The sequence below is a fragment of the Nicotiana tabacum genome, chromosome 8 (assembly GCF_000715075.1).
Source record: "Nicotiana tabacum cultivar K326 chromosome 8, ASM71507v2, whole genome shotgun sequence".
In the NCBI taxonomy this organism is placed as follows: domain Eukaryota; kingdom Viridiplantae; phylum Streptophyta; class Magnoliopsida; order Solanales; family Solanaceae; genus Nicotiana; species Nicotiana tabacum.
In genome coordinates this window covers 68569292-68575425 of record NC_134087.1, presented here as the reverse complement: position 1 = coordinate 68575425, position 6134 = coordinate 68569292, and positions in this window count along the sequence as shown.

The following is a 6134-nucleotide window of genomic DNA, read 5'->3' as shown; positions in this document are numbered from 1 at the left end:
TTCTGGGTCAACCTGGTCATCGGGGCTGCGATAGATGAAAATCCCTCCATGAACCGGCGATAGTAACCTACCAATCCCAAGAAACTCCGAATCTCTATAGCTGATGTTGGTCTAGGCCAGTTCTTGATTGCCTCAATCTTCTTCAGATCCACCTGAATACCCTCTGCTGATACAACATGACCCAAGAATACAACTGAACTCAACCAGAACTCACACTTCGAGAATTTAGCATATAACTGACTATCCCTCAAGGTCTGAAGAACCACTCTAAGATGTTGCTCGTGCTCCTCCCGGCTGCAGGAATATATCAAAATATCATCAATAAAGACTATCACGAACGAATCCAAATAAGGTCTGAACACCCGGTTCATCAAACCCATAAAAGTTGTTGGGGCATTTGTCAACTCGAATGACATAACCAAGAACTCATAATGCCCGTACCGAGTGCGGAAAGCTGTCTTAGGGACATCGGAGGCCCTAATCCTCAACTGATGGTAGCCAGATCTCAAGTCTATCTTTGAAAATACCTTGACACCCTGAAGCTGATCAAATAAATCATGAATCCTCGGCAATGGATACTTATTCTTGATTGTAACCTTATTCAACTGTCGGTAATCGATACACATTCTCATTGACCCATCCTTTTTCTTAACAAACAACACCGGCGCAACCCATGGCGAAACACTAGGTCTAATGAAACCCTTCTCAAGCAAGTCTTGCAACTGCTCCTTCAACTCTTTCAACTTTGGCGAGGCCATGCGATACGGCGGGATAGAAATGGGCTGAGTACCCGGAGCCAAATCAATGCAGAAGTCAATATCCCTGTCGGGTGGCATCCTCGGCAGGTCTAAAGGGAGTATCTCAGGAAACTCACGAATAACAGGCACAGAATAATAGAGGGAACCTCAGCACTAGAATCGCGAACATACGCCAAATAGGCCAAACACCCCTTCTCGACCATATGCCGAGCCTTCACATACGAGATAACACTGCGGGTAGAATGACCAGGAGTCCCTCTCAACTCTAAACAAGGCATACCCGGTAAAGCTAAGGTTATAGTCTTAGCGTGGCAATCCAAGATAGCATGGTAAGGTGATAACCAGTCCATCCCTAATATAACATCGAAATCAACCATGTCTAAAAACAACAAATCTACACGAGTCTCAAGACCCCCGATCACCACAATACAAGAACGATGGACTCGATCAACCACAATAGAATCACTCACCGGTGTAGACACATAAACAGGATCACTCAATGAATCACTAGGCATGATCGGATACGGTACAAAATAAGACAACACATACGAGTACGTAAACCCTGGACCAAATAGCACCCAAGAATATCTATCACAAACTAGAATAATACCTGTAATGACTGCATCTGAAGCCTCAGCCTCGGTCCTGGCTGGAAGGGCGTAACATTGGGGCTGGGCCCCACCGCCCTAAACTACCTCTCTGGGACGGCCTGCTGCTGGCTAGCCTCCACCTCTGGTGGCCTGAGCTCCACCTCTAGGACCTCTACCTCCACCTCTAGCACCTCTACCTCCACCCCTAGCCGGTTGGATGTCCTGTGGAACACCTAAGGCCTGAACCATAGCACGAGAACCTTGATGCGGAGAACTGCTCGAAGCTCGAGGGCAATACCTAGCAATGTGCCACGTGTCGCCACAAGTAAAACAAGCCCCCGGCTGCTAGGGTTGACGACCCTGGAAACTCTGAAGCGGTGGTGCACTGATAGGTGCTAGTGGTGCACTGAAGGACTGTTGAACAGAATCGAGGACCACGGCTACCTGAAGCACCATGAGAAACCTGAAGAGCTGACTAAAAGGGCCTAGGAGGATGGCCTCTACCATATGAATCTCTATCTCCAGACGAGGTACCACTGAATCTGCCTGAATGAAGAGGCCTTTTATCCGACCCATGACCACCTCCCTGCGACAGAACCATCTCAACTCTACGGGCCACATTGGCCTCCTCCTGAAAGGTGATCTCACTGCCAGTATCCCTAGCCATCTGAAGACGAATCGGCTGAATCAGACCATCAATAAACCTCCTCACCCTCTCTTTCTCGGTAGGAAGTATGACAAGAACATGGTGAGCTAAGTCAATGAACTTGGTCTCATACTTGGTAACAGTCATGGAACCCTGCCGGAGGCACTCAAACTGCCTCTGATAGGCCTCTATCTAGGTAATGGGGAGAAACTTCTCCAGAAACAACACTGAAAACTGCTCCCAAGTCAAGGCTGGCAAACCAGCTGGTCTAGCTAAGCAATAATCCCTCCACCAAGTCTTGGCGGATCCAAACAAGCGAAATGTAGCAAAATCGACCCCATTGGTCTCAACAATACCCATGTTCCTAAAACCTCGTAGCAACTGTATAGAAAATCCTGGGGATCCTCAGAAGAAGCACCGCTGAAAGTAGAAGTGAAGAGCTTGGTGAACCTATCCAGCCTCCACAAAGCATCGGCAGATATAGCCGCTCATCACCGGTCTGAGCTACTACACCCAGCTGAACTGCTCCAACTGGCTGAATCGCTGGAGTCTGAATCTGAGGAGATACCTGCTCTAGAGTGCGAGTAGCAGGAGTCTGGGCCCCTCCTTCAATCTGAGAGACGGCTGGTGCTACAGAAAGCAAGCCCGCTCAGGTGACACTCTCCATGAGACCCACTAATCGGACAAGAGCATCCTGAAGGACTGGGGTAGCAATAAACCCCCATGGACCTGAGCTGGGCCTACCGGAGCTGCTGGGGCCGGAACCTCGTCATCAAAGTCAACCTGAGGCTCCGCCACTGGGGCTGCTGCTCGGGGCTGAGCTCTACCCCTACCTCGGCCTCTGGCACGGCCTCAGCCTCGCCCTCTGCCCCTCGTGGGAGCTACTGCTGGGGGCTTAGGCTGCTGAGCGGTAGATGAGGAAGCACATGTTCTCGCCATCTACGAAAGAACAGAGTAGAAGTTCAATTAACATCGAGAAACAAAATCGCACGACGAGAAAGAACAAATGTGAAGTTTTCCTAACTCTGTAGCCTCTGGGAGATAAATACAGACGTCTCTATACCGATCCCTCAAACTCTACTGAGCTTGTACGTGAATTGTGAGACCTATGTAACCTAGAGCTCTGATACCAACTTCTTACAACCTGAATTTCCCACCCTCGGGAGTCATGATGGCGCCTACTCATAGAAGTTAGGCAAGCCATAAGCTTAAAAATCATTAACTCTTTTATTTTAAAACTTCTTACCAATTATAATAACCAGGAAATAAACCGTTAAATAACAGCGGAATATGAAATTTAGCGAAAGTCTTAAATAAATAGAAAACAAAAATGTCTCAAACATCATCACGTGCCTCTAACCAGAACCTGGTGTCACAACATCCACGGACTACTAAGAGTACTAAATACAACCGTTTAAAAGAAATATAGCACTGTTTGTCTTGAATACATGAGATAACAGAATATGAAATCAGATAGAGGAGACGCTGGGCCTGCGGACGCTTGTAAGGCTACCTCGGTGTCTTGGTGGACTGAAGGCTGGCTGCCGAGCTACTGCTGCTGACCAAAGTCTACTCCGGTATCTACATAGAGTGCATATTGTAGTATCAGCACAACCGACCACATGTGCTGGTAAGTGTCTGGCCTAACCCAGGCGAGGTAGTGACGAGGCTAGGACCAAACTCCAGATAAACCTGTGCAGTTATATAATATAGGGCGGAAAAAGTAAACAGGTAATAAGCAATCAAAGCTGGGGAAGGGGAACATGCTTCGGGGGTAGCAAATAAAACAGAATATCAAAGAATAATAAGGAAACTACAATTTAACTTCTAAACACGGATAAAAAGAAATAAGGCAACTTTCACTTTCAGTTTCATCTTATTGCAGGCGTGCAACCCGAGCCCATTTCTCATATCTTGTGGTAGGCGTACCACCCGCTCCCATTTCATTATATCTTGTGGTAGGCGTACCACCCACTCCCATTTTATTATATCTCGTGGTACGCGTACCACCCGCTCCCATTTTATTATATCTCGTGGTAGGCGTGCCACTCGCTCCAATTTCATCGATCTTGTGGTAGGCATACCACCCGCTCCCATTTCATTATATCTTGTGGTAGGCATACCACCCGCTCCCATTTACAAGTCATCACAAAATTACAAAAAATTCCGGCAAGGGAACAAAAATAATATAATAACTTCCCGGCAAGGGAACAACAATATCGAAATAGTCATCCCGGCAAGGGAGAATCAGCTATAACCAAATCCTAACTCATTTTATACTCAGCTCAATTAATGACAATACTCAATCATAACTAAGATCTACGAGGATAAAATCAATCTTTACTCAATATAGGAGATCATTAATTAAAGCATCCAAAGTGCCATCTAAGAGCACAACAACGTTCAAATTTAAGACTCACGGTCATGCTCGACAACAACGTATAGATACTCGTCATCATGCCTATACGTCGCACTCAACAAGAAGCAAGTAGCAAATAGGACTCAACTCCTAATCCCTCAAGCTGAGGTTAGACCGAACACTTACCTCGAACTTTCACGGCCAACTCAAGCCTCGAACACCATTTTTTCTCTCAAATTCGGCTCCAACCCAATCGAATCTATATATAATTGACTCAATATCATCAATAAGTGCTAAACAATCCAATTCCAATGTTCAATTATAACTTTCCAATCATTCTTCCCAAAATCCCAAAAATCGACCTCGGGCCCGCTTGGTCAAAACACGAGATTCAGACCAAAACCTGATCACCCATTCGCCCACGAGCCCGAATATATAATTTGTTTTCAAATCCGACCCCAAAACGAGGTCTAAATCACAAATAATCAAAAAGCCCTAACTCTACCCAAATCCCTAATTTATACACTTAATTACATGTTTTAGGCCTAAATATCTAGTGGGTGTTGATGGAAAATGAAGAAAACAAGTTAAAGATACTTACCCAAGAGATTATGGTGAAGAGAAGCTTCAAAAATCGCCTAAGAGCTTTGGAGAAGAAGATGTTTGTGAAATTTTTATAAAATCCCGAAAGTGTTCTGTTTTTTGCCTTTTTAAAATCACTGGGCGAAAATGCCCTTCGCGTTCGCGACTGACCTTCGTGTTCGCGATAGTCAGGCTGGGTAAGCCTTCGTGCTCGCGTTCGCGGAGAGTAATCTCCTCGTGTTCGCGTTCGCGTAAGACAACTACCCCACCCCCTGCCCAGGCCCATTTGGCCTTCGCGTTAGCGTGGCCAGGACCGTGTTCGCGAAGAGATTATCCCCCCCAAAGCCTCGCGTTCGCGACCTGAGCTACGCGTTCGCGTAAAAGGAAATTCCTTCAGCAACAATTAACCCATCGCGTTCGTGTGGGTACTCCCGCGAACGCGAAGAAGGAAGTACCAGAAACCCAACAGTTGAGAAACCTGCAACATTTTCTAAGTCCGAAACCCTCTGAAACACATCTGAATCACACCCGAGCCCTCGGGACTCCTAACCAAACACACTTACTAACTCAACAACTTCATACGAACTTATCCGTGCGATCAAATCGCCAAAATATCCTCAAAAACAATGAATCAAACCTAAAAATCAAAGGATTTTTCTCAAACTTCATAAAACATCAACTTTATCAATTTAGGTTCGAATCACGTCAAATGAACTCCGTTTTCAACCAAATTTTACAGAAATGACTTAAACCATATATAAGACCTGTATCGGGCGCCGAAACCAAAATACGGGCCCGATACCATCGCTTTCTAATCAGATTTCATTTCAAAATTCCTTAAACATTTTCAGAAAATAATTTTACTTAAAAATTTATTTCTCGGGCTTGGGACCTCGGAATTCGATTCCGGACATACGCTCAAGTCCCATATTTTCCTACAGACCCTCCGGGACCGTCAAATTATGGGTCTGGGTCTGTTTACCCAAAATATTGACCGAAGTCAAATTTATTCATTTTAAACTCAAGTTTCATCATTTTTCACAGAATTTCATATTTAACCTTTCCGGCTACGTGTTCGGACTGCGCACGCAAATCGAGGCAACTCTAAATGAAGTTTTCAAGGCCTCAGAATACGGAAGTTTCGTTTTAAAACAAGTGATGACCTTTTGGGTCATCACATTTTAAAAATTGTAGTAGTC